Genomic DNA, 19,090 nt, shown 5'->3' with positions numbered 1-19,090 from the left:
AATGTTGCCTTAAACTTTCATCATTTGATATAAAGAGCAAGAACATAAAAAAGTCTGTAATTTCATCTTTAGCACTCGCTATTCAATATAATATTCTAGTGTTGAGCTTTCAGCTCATATGACTTTTCCATCTTCAGTTCGGGCTTCTCGTGTAATCTTTAGACTTTTTCACTGATGATGAAATTCATGTCACAGAGCAAAACTGTTCCTCTCTCAGATATCAATGCAGTAAAGCACTCCAATTTTAACTTTTTTACTGCAACACGGATGTTTCGGGCCAGATGCCCTTCTTTGGTGTGTAGATTTGTCAGTACCAAAAAAGGGGGCCCACAGGTGGGGTTAAATATAAGTTACTACACCCAAAACATATACAGCATCTCAGCAGGGCAGCCACCATTTTTTCAAGGCACAGAATCACAGTAATTTCTTAACAAGTATGTATTTAAATCATATAGAAATACACAAAAAATAAAATAAAATCAGCAAATAAATTTAAAAAAATAAATAAATGAATACATAAAAAATAAAAATTATGAAAAAATGAAAATGAATGATGAAAAATAATAATGATGAATTAAAATAATAAATAAATAAAATAAAATAAAAAATAATAATATGTATATTGGAAGAATTTAAAAAATACAATTTAAAAGAAACACGCAAAACATACGAAACTTGATTCTCATATATGAAAACAAGACAAACCCTACAACACTTAACACCATACCACTGTTTGGTGACATTTTCAAATACTTCTTTACCGCTGAAGAGGGAAATTTTATCTGCTGCTTAAATAAGATTCTTATTTTGTTTCTTTAAGATCTTTACAACCCTAGTTTTAATTTAAAAAGGCAACACACACACACACAAACATCTCATTGCTTGTCTTACATGATCAATTTTATATCAGGTTAATTTTTCAATAATAGTCTTTTTTCCTTCTCTTCACTTTCACTCAATAGTCACCTATTTTCCTTCCAACACAGTGAAACTTTTGGCTATAGTGAGAGATGAGATTATTTTACCTAAAACAGAGTGCCATTTTTTTTATTTAACTGTTTGTCTGCATTAATTTGAGACTTCCTTGAATTTGTTTTTTGTACTTTTACCTGCCTCACCAAAGAGCACGTTGTTCCAACTATCAGAGCCCAGCAGCGCTTCCTTCTCACAATGTAATTTAAATAAAGGAATGTTTCTTTATTTTGAAGCAGACAGAAAATAAATGTCACTCCAGTTAAAGTGCTAATAAGTGTAGTATTTTTGTATAAAAGTATAAAAGTATAAAAACAGCTCGGTAATCTTAGAATCTTATTTTTTACTTCCATTTAAATCAGTTTCAGTTTCAGTCTGGTCTGTCACTCACCGCGCTCCATCTGGTCACTTGATACTCAGCACACGTCTGCATGTTGCAGGTCTGCAGAGAGGGTGGTGCCTGGGCGTAGGCTGCACAAATGGCATCCTCTACCACGCGGGGGCCCGCAGCATCATGGGAGATGCACTGCACGCTGCGCACCTGAGAGCCTCCACCGCAGGTGACCGAGCAGGTGTTCCACTCTCCAGTTCTCCAGCTGGGAAATCCATCATGAGGAGAGACGAGACAGGACACAGAAGTCAGGAGAGGAGAAATAAGATAAGATATGAGATAACAGACTACATTGATCCACAGTATGTACAGTGCAGAAATGGTGTTTCTGTGGTCTTTTTGCAAAAAAAAACAACAGTGAACATATAAACAACAAAATACCAAAAGACACGGTACAAACATAAAGTGCAATAACAAACAAATAGTGCAATAATAGAAAAATCTACAATCTTACAAAGTGCAAAGAAAGAGTCAACATGGGAGGAACTTTTATTTTGTAAAACCTCAGGGAGCTATTTTTATTTTTTCATTTTTTTTAACTTTATTAAAAGAAGAAAGTTGATGCTGTTTTAATTGAACAATTGCTAATGACATTTAAACGAACTTTTGTGTTGGAGTTTGTTCAAAAATTATATAAATAATACAAATTATTCAAAAATCTAAATATTGACAGAAAGATTTTTATTTTAAATGCATATCGGTTCCAAATATCGGTTATCGGTCTCTAACTAATAATCTGTATCAGTTTCAGCCATGAAAAAACAATGAAACCAATATTATTAATATATACTGTGTATACCAGCATTTTGGAATGAAACCTTTGAAATGCAATGCTTATTAAAGGATGCATCTTCAGCAACACAGCGACTGAAACGACACGATGTGATGCTAATTATGTTAAAAACAACACATCCTTTTGGAGAGTTCAGTGTTTACGTAAATCTAAACAGCAGCTTGAGTCACTCAAAGTTAGCTGAAAGACAGAAAGTATACATCCGGTTAGTTTAAACAAAAACTGATTACTTGAATCATTAATTACAAAGATGGGAAACAAAACTACAATCGAAAAGCTAACATTTAATTCCTGCCCCAACTTCAGTCAACATACAACTCAAAGTCACGGACATTAACTGTTTCTGGTCTGTACCTTTCAATTTGGGGCTAACGAGGGTGTAGTCGGCGTCACCCGAGCTTCATAAACATCTCAGGTTTCTGAGCAGCAGCAGCATCAAAGAAAAGCGGCAGGAAATACCAGAGAGTCACTGAGTGAAGCCCCGGCTGTTTACTACCACACTCGCTGCTGCTGTGTCCCATTCAGACGTACACAATCCCCAACAACCCCAGCATGACCACCTTTAACCTCTAACACGGCTACACTGAAGCACAGGGACACAAAGGTTGCTAAACTAATCAGGCAGCAGCGCGGCTCAGGGATCAGGCAGGGTGGGAGGTTAAAGGTAGAGGACGTCTTTGATGGAAATGTGGCGTCAAATCAACCTCCCTGGAGAGAGACGTTAGGTGTGCCCGAGACAAATGAGGATCATTTGAGGTTGAAATGAGATCTCTGAGCTGCACAGTTGCCTTCGTTCTCAACCAACATGGAGGAACAAAACTGCGCTAAACACACACGGACAAACACGTCTGAAGGGGGAGAGTGTGTGACGGACATCCATTACATTTCTGTATTACTTTTTGGCAACAGTCCAAGATTTTTTTTTTTCTCGGAGTAAATGTCAAGGACATACTAATCCAGGGATCCCATGCATTTTACAGATGAATTTTCAAAACTTTTTCATAAATTTTACCTGATTTCCATGACTTTATTTACATAGTTTAAAATGGAAATTGGGCTGGGCAATATGAGCTGAAAATTATATTGTTAATTATATTGAAATATTTTAAGGCTATATCTCAATACACAGTATATATCTCGATTTTTAAACCTCATCAAAAGCATTTATAAAACAATGTTTGGCTGAGGAGTGCTACTTCACATGTGTAGGTTTCAAAAACAGGTGCTCTTCGGATTCAAGGACGAAAATGACAAAAAAACAAAGCTTAGACTTGTTATTTCTTTTGTCAATAAGTCAAAACCAGAAAAAACCCAAGTCGCACTACTTTGTAAAAGTTTAATTAATAAATGGGCTTGACGCCTTTACTTGTCACCCGAAGACTGTATGTTGAAATGTGTAGGTGTCAAACAATGTAAATTCAAAATTTTTCCGAAAACATTCTGTTAATTCCAAACCATTTCCAGGCCTGGAAAACAGTTGTTCTAGTTTTTATAACTCTTCCAGGAATTTAAGACCATGGGAACCCTGTTTAGCAAAAAAAAAGAAAAATGCGATTGTGCATGCTCAAGAAATCAGAAAAAATAACTTAATGATTAGATCTCCCCCTGTGTTTGCAGTAACTAAAACTCTACCACTACGACTACAGACCCTGAGTTACCTGAAAACAAAGGCTCTGGGTCTTTGTGAGGATCTCCACAACTTTGGTGGATACAGGTACGCCATCCTTTCAGACAGTCATAATAACACCAACAACAGTCAAAAAGCTGCTCTGAAAGTTACTTTCAAACAAAAATGTAACATTTAAAATGAAATAAAAATGAACTCTGGATGCTGCTGGCCTTAGAAAGTCTGCAAAAAACTACTGAAAAGTCACATTTTTACCAGAGAAATGTGTAATTTACCTGCGAGTCTGAGGGCACGCCTGGGGGTTGCATGTGCGGTTGGTCTGAGGCCTCGGCAGAGATGCGCAGAGATAGTCGTGGTAGGACTCGTTATCGATGGTGCAGAAGACCAGACGAGACTGGTAGCCTGACGAAGGACAAGAATAAAAACTGACTTGCTTCATTTTCAAAGGGACAGGATAAGAAAAGCATAAAAACAGTAATAGCTTGCATTTGAGCATGTTTAGATTGTTGTGTTTTAATAAGAAATCTGACCTGATCCACACTCTTTGCTGCAGGTAGACCAGGATCCAAAACTCCAGTAGTATCCCTCTCTGGAGCGTCCGTTAGGAAGATAATACTCATAATCTACTCCTGGTTTGGCTCCTGGCTGATCAGCTGAGAGGAGAGAGGACATAAACTCAGTTTACAAAGACTGAGATCATTCAATTAAGTTTTTTTGCAGGACTGTCCAAAACTTTAGTCCAAAACAATTAAAGTCCAGAATCCTGGTCCCTGAATCTGACTTCTTAACCTTTCCTCTCATGTCAGCAGCGTTGTAAAAATGCTCTTTGACCACATCTTATTTTAAGACCGACAGTCACTTTTCCCTGAAGTGTGCTGCGTTTAAATTCATGGATTCCTCAATTGGACTCAAGTCCTACAACTTTTTAGGTGGACATGTCCCCTGCATCCCCTCCCCGAAATCTACACTTCAGTTCAAAATGCCCAAAATGAAGTATCTTTGATTTTAAAGATCCAATGACCGTTTGTCTAGTTCCACCCTCAGGTCAAACCTAACATGGCAGTACTCAGTAAATTCAAGTATCAATATATGTTGCTCCAGTGTCCAGTGTTTTGTATTATGGGATGTAACACACATTTGCTGAGTAAGCTTGAGTTAAATTTGCAATAACAGATTTTTTGGCCACTTGAGGGCAGTAAACAGGCTGAAATAAGTGTTTGTGTCCACCTGGCAAATTTAAGTCTTTCTGTTTTTGGCTCTGTTTTGGTCTCCACCAATTCTTAAGCAGATAAATGCTCCACTGCGTTTACCAGCTGGTTGTTCACTTGTCTTAATTGTGTTGAGTGCTTATTGTGTTTAAGCTCTCTCAGTTTGTTCGATCTTACCTCAACGACCAGGGGTTCGGTGGTGGGGCCGCGGCCAATGATGGTCTCGGGGACGTTGTCACCCTCGGCTCCTCGCTGGTAGTACAGCATTGTTCCAGCAATGGGTGCCGCCCTGGAGAACTCAATTACCCAGTGGCCATTGAGGTAGTACTCACCCCGCAGGTTCTTGATAGCTGTCCGTACACAGAGGTTACATTTATTATGTGTTCAGAAGACAGAATTACACACAAGCTGTAAACTTTTTCTAATCAGCTCACCCAGGTAGTTGCGTGTGGCGACTGTTTCTCTGATGCTGATGGTTGTGGCTCCAACAGGGATGATGAACATCTGGTTGTAGCCTGAGATGGAGACAGGACAAAACGCCTTTTACACATGCAAACTGCAAACTCAAAAAATGTATCTAGTTCTCTCAGCGCTACCTCAGAGACAGAAAATTACTGTGCAGGTGTGAAAAATGTGACGACCGAAAACATCAGTGAGCTGAGTGGGATGTTAGAGGGACAAATCTGAAAAATTTGAAAGACAATGAACTTTAAGTTACCAAAAATAAAAGAAAAAAAATGTGCAGCCTCGTACCAGTTGGCAGGTCGCGGACAGAGAAGCTGTTCTTGACCTGGTAGCAGGACTGTCCGTTCCCCCCACACTGCAGGCAGGGGTCCTCCTGCTGAGGAGACTCCAGCATGTTGTCACAGCCCAGACGCTGTGAGAAGAGGGACAGAGAGAAAACACTTGGTATGCAAAAGCTGATCTGTGTCAGAGTTTTGTAGAGATATGGGGTTGACATGTTGTTCACTGCAAAACCTCCAAACTTTCTGAACAGTCTGGAAAACCTTTAAAAATGACTATATGCAATGTTTCTTCATATAGCTTATTTTTTTTCTTCTATTCCACTTTGGGGCCAAACACAACAATTTTAATTCGACTTTTAGTGTGCAGTGACGACCTAAAGGCTGTCATAACAATGCTAACATTTTGAGAATAGATGTTCAGTGTGCATGAATATTTTGAATTACGTACGTATAACATTGTCAAATGTAGTCTGCTGCCGGTGTGTTGATATTGGTCTTTAAAACTTAGTTGTTGTACCCTTCTGTGAATTGCAATGATAAAATATACATAATGTTTTTTTTTAACCCTTTGAAACCTTAGACAAGTGGCTTAATTTCTCTCAAGAAAAGAACAGAAGTTACAAGTTGCAAGAAAAAAAAAAGAAAAGGAAAAAAATGTTGAAAACAAAAAAATATGAATAGATTTTAAAACTAAAAAAAGACTAAAAATTCATAATAATGATATTTATTATTTTGAAAAACATTTCAATTTAATATTTCTAATTCGAATAATAATAACTAGAAAAAAAAGATTTAAAAATTAAAAGAAATACTATAAAAAATGGTTTTCTGGACATTTTCCCCTATTTAAAAAAAATATGTATTTTCAGGTTATTTTCTTGTCACCTGTTCCTAATTGATTGTAATTTGTGAGTTGTTCCTTGCCAAGTTGCTCCTCCCCTTTTTATTCATGTTTTCAAAATAAATCGACACCAATTTGCTCCGTTTTCGAAGATTTAAATGCATGTGAAAAAAATGCAGCACAAGAAAAGTGATGCTGTTCCAGGTTTGAGAGGGTTAAGAGAGAGATGGCCGAGCAGGCAATATCAAGACAAAAATAAAACTTGCATATAAAAAAATATGCTGTGTCAATTTCTCTGCATAAACCCTGAAAAAGGCAGAATTGCTGGTTCAGGAGCCAAACCAAACCAGCATGAGAGCTGATTTAAGAAGGTGTGAGAGAGGGAAGATCTGTGGGAACACAATGATTCTGTGAAAGTGGAAATCTTAAAACCAATGTACCGGAGACGGAGGTTAAATTAGTGACGGTTTCGAATTTTAGGGACAATAAGGTTCAAAATAAGAGCTGAAAACAGCGTTGGTTTGGACAGCAGCTCCCCACAGAGGACGTGATAAAGACATGATGTCAGGGGTTAAACAGAGGAGGTGTTTCATGAGGAAAAGGTTGCTGCGATAATTACAGAATGAGAGCAGAACAAGTGTTTGATATTACCGCAAAGTGAAACTAATCTCTCCTCCTGCTGCTCACTGTGTCCACACTCATTAATGAGGTGAGGCTGTGAAACATCTGAACCTCTGAGGTGTTTGTTTTGTGTTTGATTTCATAAAACATGAAACTGAATGGTTATATTTTAAACAAACATCATGTGATCATTTATTTAACATGCAGACACAGAACATAGGTCAAGTAAAGCTCTGTTAAAGGCCTAAAAATCAATAATAATTTTATATGGGGGAACAAAAAAGAAAATCTTGCAAATTTCATAATTAAATCAGTGATCATGAAGGAGCACAGGAAACAACCCCTAATGGCAATGCAGGCTGGGTGAGATGTTGTTAACATGATTTTGGCATGATATTTTTAACATTTGCACTTGGTTTGCAAATCATAAGCACTTCCCTTAATTGATGATTGGTCAAATTAATGATCAATTAGTCGATTTATGGTTATTTGAAAAAAAGCATAATAACTTTCAAACAATACGAAGTAAGTTTTTCCTCAATCAAAGCTCACAGCAACATATTGCTCATATTTTGACAGCATTGCACAGCCTCCTGATTTAATAAACTGGAGGGTCGGTTCAAAAGTGGGTCGTGCGTCTGTTCAGAATGGGCCGCACGTGACTCAAGACATGTCGAGATTATACAAAACAGCAAAAAACAGCGAATTTCCAGCACAGAGATTTTATTTTGAAGTGCAGTTTCTGTTTATATCTGCAATGTTTTATTTCTTTTTGTTCTAAGCCAATGTGGCATCTTCATTTTGTGAAATAAAATTGAATATGTGGTAATTTATGTAATTTTTGGACCTCGCAATAATGACTAAAGCGAAATCTGTAAGTTGCAGCTGGAGCAGTTGGGAACCACTGCTGTGCTGCACGCTTTTGAAAGTCAGTCTTTTGAAGAAAAAGTTGAGATTAAACACTTTGGTGCCCGGCGGCTGTGGGATGTATGTTAACAACCAAACCATCATCTGATTTAATGAGTAGATGTGACTCTGGAAAGCACAAATACAAAAACGTCCTCTCTGCTTCCCTCACTTTTATCTCGGTCTTATTTAATCTAAACTTGTGTGTGTTCACTGTGGGTGCAGCCTACCTTGCAGACTCCCTCTACGCAAATGTCCCTCCTTCCAGGGTGACAGGGCGTACCATCAACCACAGAGCTGCGGTGACGATAGAAGAAGTTTTCTCCTCTTGGTATGCATTTCAGCTCACAGGGGTTCTCAGCTGGCAGAGAACAAATTTTAGAATAAATACAACTAGTTTCTGTTGCACAGTCAGGAAACATTATCATATGTAGACCTTTGTTTGTATTTTAGCAGATTTAATGCCACTTATATGCTCTTGCACATACAAAAATACTACTTTTTCAGTGCTTCTAACCTCCATAATATGGGAGCCATTTGTAGAGTCTCCCCAGGAATTCGGTCCCGTCAAACTCGGAGCACTGCTCCTCACGGAAATCCCTGGATCCCTCGGGACAGTCCTGAGTGGAACAACAGGAGGCAGCAGAGACGTCAAAGGACAATTACGCAGAAAAAAGTGCAGGTTTAAAACAAAGTGAAACCTCCTTTAAGTAGAGACAGTCAAAAACGTTTATATATGATTTAATTAAGAAAGAAACAAAACATTAACAGATGAGACATGGAAACTAAAGTTGTTTCCGGTTTGTTTGCTCACCTGGATGTTGCAGGTGCGGTAAGACTTCTCTGGTCCAACACAGTTGTGTCCTCCATCAGTCCTGCAAGTAGAAAATAATGCATCAGTATGAGAAGCTACGGAACGACGTTTTAATAGATAACGTTGTGACCTGATATGGACGTGATCGTCTTAAAGGGACAGTTCATCAAAAAATCAAAAATATACATTTTTCCTCTTTGTTAATCAGTCTAGATTGTTTTGGAGTGAGTCGCAGTGTTGGAGATATCTGCCAATGAGATTTCTGCCTTCTCTCCAATATAATGAAACTAGATGGCACTTGACTTGTGGAGCTCAAAGTGCCCAAAAAAATACATTTGCATGACAAATGAGGATAGGACAATGTCGTGCTAGAAGACAAAAGAGAAATCTGCATAGGTGTGGATCAAAATAAGTTTTGGACATGTTTAATTTTATTGTTTTATGGAGATTTTCCTGCTTCATGTGAGTGTTTGATTGACATATGAGTCAAACCTGAACACAACTGTCCTCTTTATGCTTTACAGTTTTTGAATTTTGAGTCCAAACTGAGACACAAGTGATGACATTAGCACGGTTAGTTTTTCAAACATTGAGCCACAGAAGGCATTATGTAACTGTTTTCTCGTGCTGAGTTATATGATGAGTACACAGAACTTTACATGCAAAATTTGAGGAGCGCCACTTTATGCCAAAAAGTATGTGTTTTCAGTAGATTTATCTGTGCTGCAAAAAGCCCCCTTTTGCATATTTTCTGCCTGAAGTTCCATTAAAACTTTATGGGTCATCATTGTGACACAGAAACAGTTAATGATAGGTGAGGCTGCAGCGCACGTGTGCAGATACGGCTCAGACTGCCTAAATAACAAGTTTCATCTCTGAAATTAAGTGGCATTCCTCTTTAATCTGCGCCTATAATAAAAAATAAAAAAAACGAGCTCTCAGCAGCAGATGAGCCCTCGACATCGTCGCTGTTGAGACCAAAAACATCCGTCGGTGAACCATGAGACAGCACATAGATTTGCCACCCTCCCTCCCTTCCAGCCATGCTGATAACTCATGATTAAGTCACTTCCAAAAGTACCTGCCCTTAAGCTTCAAAAACAAGACACGCTCCTGTCAGCATGCCAAAACTGAAACTAAAACATGCCCAAACACACCATCACAACAACCACTTCAACTTTTCACCTGGGAGTGGAAAATGAATGTTTGAAGGCATTAAACTTTTAATTTATACGCAACAGAAAGTTATCGATCAGAGAGAATTAAAATAGATTATAGCCCATGAGGTAATTTCACACTAAAATGAATGTTGGGCAAAAGGGGAGTTCCTGTAAAGCACCCAATGAGTCAACAGCAGACTAATCATAGTATTTAAAGGTGTGATTCTGGCAGACAAGATATGACAGAGTTCATCCAACGAGGCAGCAGCGGGCAGGACGCCTTCCCTGTTATTCACCGTTCAGCAGAGAAGAAACAGTCACTGACGGTAAATTTGACTCAATGAGTGACTGCAGGGACATGTCGGGAACAAGCCTCTGAGACAGGTTAATGGGAAAACGCCAAATCTATTCGAAAAAAAATACTTTTTCCAATGGTTTGTCTTCCCCTGAATGCAACAAAATGTCCAACAAGGTGAGTCAGAAAACTGTTTGGACACGCTAAAGTAAAAACTCATTACTGACATGTTCTGCCTCGTGGGCATCAAAAATCAACCTCGTTTTGATTGCTCAATAAGTGAGACACACCTTCATTCTGCAGAAACTGTAAACACAGTAAACAGCTAATGGACTTCTTGTGACTTGGAGATCTCATGCAGCAGAACTGCAAGTTAGACTGAAGTTTTAGGAGAAGCACTGAAGCAGCGGACATTGATGGGAGGTTAAGTACTTGTACTCGTCCTCAATGGTGAAAGTAAAAATGCTATGGTCTAAAAATGCTCCATTACAAGTGAAAGTCCTTGATTCATAATGTTACTCAAGAAAAAGTACATAAATATTATCAGCAAAATGTACCAAAAGTCAAATTATTCATTGTGAGAGGCGGAAGAGGTACGCAGATTATTTAAGAAATACTCTGTTACAAGTCCTGCATTCAAAATCGTACTCAAATAAAAGTAAAAAAAAATGTGTCAAAATATATTTAAAGCTTCAAAAGTAAAAGTACTCAGTATGCACGATGCCACATTTCATAACAATAACAATAATATTAATAATTATAATTATTATTAGTATTAGTAGTAGTAGTATTTAGGTATTTGTAGTATTTCCACATTATATTCATTTAATATTTGCATTTACTGCTTACTTTCCTGACTCAGATTCTCCATATGAAAACAACTCATTTTTGAAGATTAAAACTGTGGCTGTGGAGCTTTTTGACTTGTCACCCCTAACTGATGATGAATGTTTCGCTGGAGCCTCGGTCACAATTCAGAGATTTATGCATCGTTATCAGCTTCACAAAAGATTATTATTATTATTATTATTAAGCAGTTAAAACTAGCTCCACCTGGAGCAGCTACAACACTAAAATGCTGCTTAAACATTGATGCATCAGTCGTAACAATCTAATAATGTCATATATAATAATATATCACTCACCTTGTACATTTTTCTGCAGAATAAGAACTTTTACTTTTGATAATTTAAGTAGATTTTGCTTCTACCAGTCTGATATTTTTTTTTACTTAAGCAGGGTTTTGAATGACTCCACCTTTTACCTCATGAATGGAGTTCACATTTGGGTTACATGAGGCAACATGCCGGCTGGATTCCAGCAATATGAACAGAAAATTTACAATGTATGCTGGCAGTAACGCTCCTAACTCTGTCCTGTGTATTTATATCTACAGCTGTTTTAGAAAAAACAATGATACTTCCAAAAGACAACATGCAGCAAAGTTAACTGATGTTTTGGTTTTTTTTTTTAAAAAAAAAAAACACCTCTGAAATCTTTTCAGCCAAAAAGGGCAGAGAGACATTTTTTCCCTCATTCCATCCGATCCTCTTCAGCAGCCAACACCCAGGAAAGAGAAGACCTTTTAATGTCAATGCGCCCCTCCCTGCAGTCTGTTTTGGATGTAAGACAAGCTCCCGTCCTCGTGACTTCAAGGCATTCTTTAAAAATCAAGATACAGTCTGAGCCCACGAACCTCACAATTAGCTTTATTCACACAGGAGCGGAAAAAACCTGTGTGTGTATTCAGGGCCTCACAATGAGCTGAGTCTGACAAAGAGAGGCTGACTGTGAGTCCGTGTGTTTATACAGGCATGTTTATATATGTGTAGGAGCATTAAAGATGGATAGATAAACAGACAGGAGACGTACCTGTGGGTGATACAGCGTCTGGTTCTCATCGTCACACCGCCGCCACAGCTCCGGCTGCATTCTCCATAAGGACCCCACGTGTCCCAGTGATCCACACTGGGCACCTGGACACAACACACCAGTTTAGGCACCCAACACAAAGTCAATAATCTCATTAAGTTAGTTGTTAGACTCAGAAACAGTGTTTGTTTTCGAGGTCAACAATGAACTCTGAAACCCAATTTTTGAGCCGACATGGATGAAAAATCATTCAAGAGAGATCAGAAAAATTAAAATCTGAACATCTATTGGGCAAACTCCATATGTTTGATGAAGCCTGGGGGTAAAAGCCAGGAAATTTTTAGCATCAAAACACATAATTTCCTCTATTTTATGCACTAATTAATGGTGGAAATGTTTCTTTTAAAGCAAAGGAAAACTAACACCAAATAACAATTCAAAACATAAAAATCTAAAGGAAAATCTAGAGAAAAAAACAAATAAAAAGTGGCATGGAAAAGTGCTTAAAAATCATAATAATTCTGTGAGATAAGATTAGATGGAAGGTGGAATTATGATTATTATAAATTTTCCCTTGCTTTTTTCTTTTTTAGCCACACATTTTCCCTAAATTTTAAAAAATAACTCTTGAAATATACTAATTTCTTGCAATTTGTGGAACATTTCTTGCCAAGCTGCTCATTGCCTTTTTTTCACATATTTATTTACCAATTTGCTCCAGATTTTAAGGTTGTGAAAGGCGACTAAATACAGCACAAGGAAGGTGATGTTGCTCGACGTTTCAGAGGGTTAAATAATCAATCAATGATCTTGTGTTTTTATCTCGTCTTGTCTTTTCTGGCTGCAGAACTACATTAGGCCTAAACCTCAAACTGTGTATAAACTGCACAGATTCAAATTTCCAAAAAGAAACCAACAAAAAACAAAACAACAGATGGGTGTCTCAGGTTTTAGCTTCCATTATTTGTTATTAATGTGTATTAGTTTTCAGTTTTATCCACTGGGAGTTTACCATGAGCGCTGGAGCCAGGAGCAGCTGAAGGATTACGAGAGGCAGGAGCATCTTCATTGTTCCCTGGAAGAGAGAAAAAAGAGAGGAGACACCCAGAGTTAGTCACTGTGACTAATGGAGATCATTACACATTGAGCAACTTTTTTCGGAAACAAGCCAGGGCAACAAGAGAAGAGGCTGTAAACGATGTGAGACACAGGCCAACACGCACACAAGAGGATTTACGAGGGCAGAGGGAGACTTCTTCTTATCTGATCCAACAAAAGAATAAAAAAACTAAAAAAAGACGACAGTCTGCACACATCGGCTCTGTTGCCCTGCAGCGTCTCCTGAAATATAGCCAGGTATATAAATCAGTTATGAATCAGTGCAGGTAGTAATGATTTTATTTAAGCAGATCATGAATGTAAACGGTGGTGAATGATTGAGCAGCGTGTTGTGTGGTTTGGTTTGCAGCCACCGACCTCAACAGATAATCAACAGCTGCATCTGTGGGTCTTGTTAGTGATGTTTAGATCTAAAAAAAACAAAAACTTTGTTGTAGATGTAAATTTAAGCTTTGGTTAGTTTGGTTAGTTTGAGTTCATGTAGAGGTTTTAGAGTGTGAAATATGAGTTTTTTGTTTTTATAATCTGTTTTTGTAATCTAGAGCTGAAATGATCAATTAATCAGATGATCTATGGAAAACAATGAGCAGCAATTTCGATCATTTATTCATTATTTATCATGTTTGTACACAATTATGTACAGATTTTTAGGCACTTTATTTCCTCAAATTGTTAAAAAAATTGTACAGTTGCTGTAAATGAGAAAAAACACGTTATTATCCCAACTCTTCGAATACTGCTGTTTTGTCAGTTTATCTACATATCCTACATGGCGAACGGTATCCTTCTGCGTCAGTTCGGGACGTTCAGGGACGGTGTATCAGTTTACGCCCATTACATTCACTGTGTCTTTTCAAAATACACAGTTTCGGCTCATTACTTGCATGCAGTCTTTTTCAAAGTAAACATAGATCAACACTCTCTCATCGCTTGTCACATATCACCAATTTGTCATTTGACTTTCTCATATATTATGCGCTAGGTATCCTCCTGCCTCTGCTGTCAATGTTACGGGACACCCGCTGACACACCAACAAAAGTACTTATTTAAGTTTTTTATGTATTCCTTTATTATTTAATTTTGTCACTGAATTTCTAAATAAAAGTTGCTTGGAACTTGCTGTATATGACGTTGAAAGTTTCAGTTTTGATTAAACATTTGCTAAAGACATTTAAACAAAGTTTTGTGTTGGAGTTTGTTAAATTCCAAATTCTAAAAATTGAGAGAAATATTTTTATTTTCATTGTAAATGCATATCGGTTCCAAATGTCGGTTATCGTGTCATTAAGTACAAATAATCGGTAATGAAAAACCAATATCGGTCAACCCGTAACCTGATTGTTACTGACACAATGTCACTTCATCGACGTACATCATGTGACAAACGTCTCCGCCGTAACGTGCTACACATACTAGCACACTACATTGTTATGAAAATAATAAACCATAAGCACTGACTTTGGTTTCATACAGGAAACATACAGCTTGTGTCCCAGGTGAAAGTCCACCGTTTGTTTGACTCATCCACCTCCACTCCTGTCCGCCCTACATGGACTTTCCCTCTCCAGCTCACTGACAAAACAGCTGTATTTGGCGAGATGGGAGAGATAAAGGGCTGGAAAGAAATCTCCTCACCAGAGGTATGCCCCCAGACCCCCCTATATTTAGGCTGAGCCCCAAAAGTTTACAACATCTGGCTCCGCCCCCTGCTTTTTGTGAGACCTCCAGCACTTTAAACAGCAGCCTTATCATTCCTCTCTGCTGTCTCATCACTTAATTACTTAACTGGGCTAAAAATGTCTCCTTTGTTGCATGTGGAGAGGCTGTTTGTTTGTTTTTTCCAGGGCAAACGGAGGGTTTCTTGCCCCCCAGAGAGGGAGAGAGGGAGAGAGAGAGAGAGAGAGAGGGGAGGGGGGTCGCCTGGAGCTGCCAAACCACCTCTGACCCTGTCTGCCAGGACAATGAAATGCCCCGGCAGTGAGGACAGTTACATGCTGCAGCCGTGAACGCCTCACAGGCAACAAGTCAGAGGGATGGTTCATGTCAGAGAGGAGACAGGCAGCCAGCATGACTGATCAAACACTGACTGTAACTAACGCCCGGAGATGAGTAACTTAAAGGTGTAATCGTCCCTGAGTGGTGGTGGTAATCATCTTTCTGGAGCAACAGCATTCATTCACATCTCAATAACTCTGTACACTAAAAAAGTAGTCCCCCCAAACTGATGGCCAGAGCCTCCAAATCAATATACCCGCCATATAGATGTATAGTATTAGATTGGGATACATGCCATTACAGGTTACAGGAGCCGGGGTAACGTCTTTATATTGTTTGTTTTGGCTGACCAAAACCAAAGGAAATTCAATAAACAAGAGTATAAAACAAAGAAAAGCAGCAAATCTCTTAATTTGAGAAACTTTTGAGAATCATTTTTGGAAACATTTTTGCTTGATAATTATGTCAAATGAAAACTGAATGCAAAGATTTCTGTAAAATACTGTAGCCTAATTCAATAACAGACCTTTAAAGTCCAATTTGTAAGATTTAAGGGGATTTAGTGGCAATGCAGCTGTGAGGACTGCAGATTGCAACCAGCTGAAACTTCTCCCAATTATAATTCCTTCAGTGCTCAGGAGGTTTTTACTGGGAGCTGCAGTTTCACGTTACAAATTAGTCTTTTTCAGCGCTTTTTAGCAGACGTTCAGGAGATTTTAACCAGAATCCAAATTATGGGCAAAGGTCTACGGTCAGTTTAAACAGAAGAAAACACTGAATAAAACAGTTTCACATTAAAAAATCTGTGGGGTTTTTTTTCGGCTCTCACCAGAGAGCTGTTAACAGCGACCACTGTAAAAGCTATTGGCTCTATCTGGAGTCAGTGTTTGGTTTGTCCATTCTGGGCTACTGTCGAAACATGGTGGTCTCCACAGAAAAGGACCCGCTTCTGATGTAGATGTAAACAAAAACACAACGATTCTTATTTTAAGGTGATTATACACAAAATAAAACATGTGTATTATATTACATTTCTGCCACTACATCCCTTTGAAATCCTACACACTGGAGCTTAAACTGTAAGGAGTGATAAAAAATGAGGGGCCCATACTTTAGTTAAGATACAAATCAGTGCTTTGCAGTGAAACTCTTCAACTCAAGTGCCATTAAAAGACACTACAAACCTACTGAACTTATACTGCAAACATGTTAAAATCAGCACATACTTTGAATACATAAAGTAAACATTAAAGACAGTCGTGCTAAGCAACAAAACCCAATCAAAGACACCAGCTAATCACATTTAAGAGGCTGAAAACAGCAAATGTTTGGCTTTTTTGCCAAATAAAAGATGATTAATCACCCATAAAAATGTTTCTATCCTCTCAGAGCACAAGTACAACCAACCCTTAAAACACTCCTGAATCACTCATTTCTTATTGTACCAACTCATAAAGCCTTTAAGCTTTAGGCAGTATGAGCTTTTATCCAACCAAATTAACAATTATTACTGGGCTGTCAATGAGGGCAAGCAGTGTCTTGTGTTCTGCAGACTGGCACCTGGTCAGTTTAGAGAATCGTCACTGAGAAATTATCATATTTCTGAAAAGAAATTCACCATGAAAGTGAAAGTATTGTGTGACTACCCCCCCCCCCCCCCCCCCCCCCCCCCCCCCCCCCCCCCCCCCTTATGGTTCCAACATTTTGGTTTATTGTTCTTTTATTAAACTTTAAGGCATATTTTATCCCTCTGTGGCATCTCTGTTTTGCGTGATATCCATTTCTTAACATTATTAAGTATTTCTCTATGTGAACTATAATGAAGTAAATCTGTAAAACAGGCTTTCTCCCAGATTTAAAGTTATTTTTCATCCCATCTAATGAATGTTTCCTTTCACCAAAGACATGAAAAAGAGGAGTTTTCCTTTTTAAAAAGTGTCAATTAAAAAGTAACCGCACATGGAGAAAGCTCCGCGAAATAATGTGGCTACTCACCCTGTTTGGTGGCCTTAAACGCGGTTTCTTGGAGTCCAAAACCGCCGGTGGATCCTCTCGGAGGACCGTGCAGGGCGCAGCAGGACTGACAGCTGGTTTCTCTCCGGGAGCTTTGACTTGAAGTTTCTTCTGTAACGAGCCGCAGCGTCCTGGATATATGAGGAGGGTTATCTGGCTGCGGCCCTTTGTGTCTCTCTCCCTCCTGTCTCTCTCTCTCTCTATCTGTCTTGCGCCCAACAGGGAACCGACCAGGAGAAGAAGAAGAGAAAGTCCTGTCTGCTGAACCTCCTCCGCGGCGTCATCAGCGCGCTTTTCAGCCCGCAGCTCCTCCACCTCCTGATGAGGACCCTCTGCGCGCAGCCTGTAATTTCAGCCTGTAAAAATAAGAGTTAATCAGCGTTTGTTGTATAGGGTCCCCATGAGCATAGCTATATCCACCGTGGGGTTTATTCCCTCTTTGCTATATGTCATTACCATGCTCTATACTGTACATGTAATACCAGGGTACTCACCCAGACTCATCTCCCGTTTGAGTTTTGGCTTTAATGCAAAACTCAGGGTTATAATTTTTTAGCCAAAAATGGCCCCCAAATGTTACCTTTTTTAAAACAGAGGAGCTCACTGGATTGTATGTTTGGTAGGACTCAATATGAAGATTTAACCCTGTGTTTTGTTGACATATTACTTCCTCGTTGTTCAGGCTCTGAGCCTGGTGGAGAAGTTTTTTTTTTTGTTTTGCAGGTTTTTGGTCATAAATCAACCAAGAAAAAAAAATTGGTGTAATTTTTCTATTTCTTCTACAGCAATCCTCTGTGCAGTTACTCAAATGTGCAATATGCTTTCAATTCTTGAATGTAGGCTATATTTAACACTTTGATACCTGAGAAAATTGGCTTGATTTTTTCAAAAACATGGCAAGAGGGTGATGAGCAACTCCACAGGAAGCAGCCAAAAAATAGTAAGAAAATAAAACAAGAAAAATGACCTCACGAAAGTGATAAAACATTTATCTAGGATATATATATATATATATATATATATATATATATATATATATATATATATATATATATATATATATTTAAATGAATGAAATATAATTATTTAATTCATTACTTCCCCAGCTCATTTTAAGTTAATTTCCTTGCCACCTTTGTTTTTGCAGTTTGCCGGACTTTTTTTTTTTTTTTTTTTTGCAGTTTGCGGGACTTTTTTTTTTTTGCAAAGTTGCTTTTTATGGGGTTTTTGAGGGAAATTAAATACATTTTTTAATGTTTCAGAGGGGAATGTAAGTGAAAGGTCTCTGAATGTAGCACAAGAAAACTGAGGACAATCCAGCTGTTGAAGGGTTAACATGTTGTTAACACACTGTATATATTCTTATTGCTATTCTTGCTTATGTATATCTTGTTCACTGTTGTAGCTTTGCACACACATATTTATATTTTTATATTTTTAACTGACATACTAGTTTTATATATTGCATAGCAGCATGAGGCAGTTTTATATTTTACACACTTTACACTCTCAGCACGTTATCCATATTATAATTTAAATATTCACAGGTTAGAGCTTATTGTCTTTTAGTGTGTTTCTTACATTTATATTTTTACATTTACATACTCAGTATATTAACATACTTTATTTTAAATATTTGAATACTTACATACAGTGATAATTGCTTACTCTAATTGTATTTCTATTTTGTATTTTATATACTTGTGCTGGTACTTA

The 19,090-nt window shown here is 38.0% G+C and overlaps 1 pseudogene; it reads right to left on the bottom strand.

Moving 5' to 3' along the window:
• The window catches only part of LOC121953461, a 29,415-nt pseudogene extending 11,691 nt beyond the window's left edge, over window positions 1–17,724 (bottom strand).
• Between the last annotated feature and the right edge of the window lie 1,366 nt (window positions 17,725–19,090).

This window comes from Plectropomus leopardus, chromosome 14 (assembly GCF_008729295.1).
Source record: "Plectropomus leopardus isolate mb chromosome 14, YSFRI_Pleo_2.0, whole genome shotgun sequence".
Lineage (NCBI taxonomy): Eukaryota > Metazoa > Chordata > Actinopteri > Perciformes > Serranidae > Plectropomus > Plectropomus leopardus.
The sequence above is the reverse complement of the archived record's forward strand: the minus strand, read 5'-3'. Positions and strand labels throughout refer to the sequence as shown.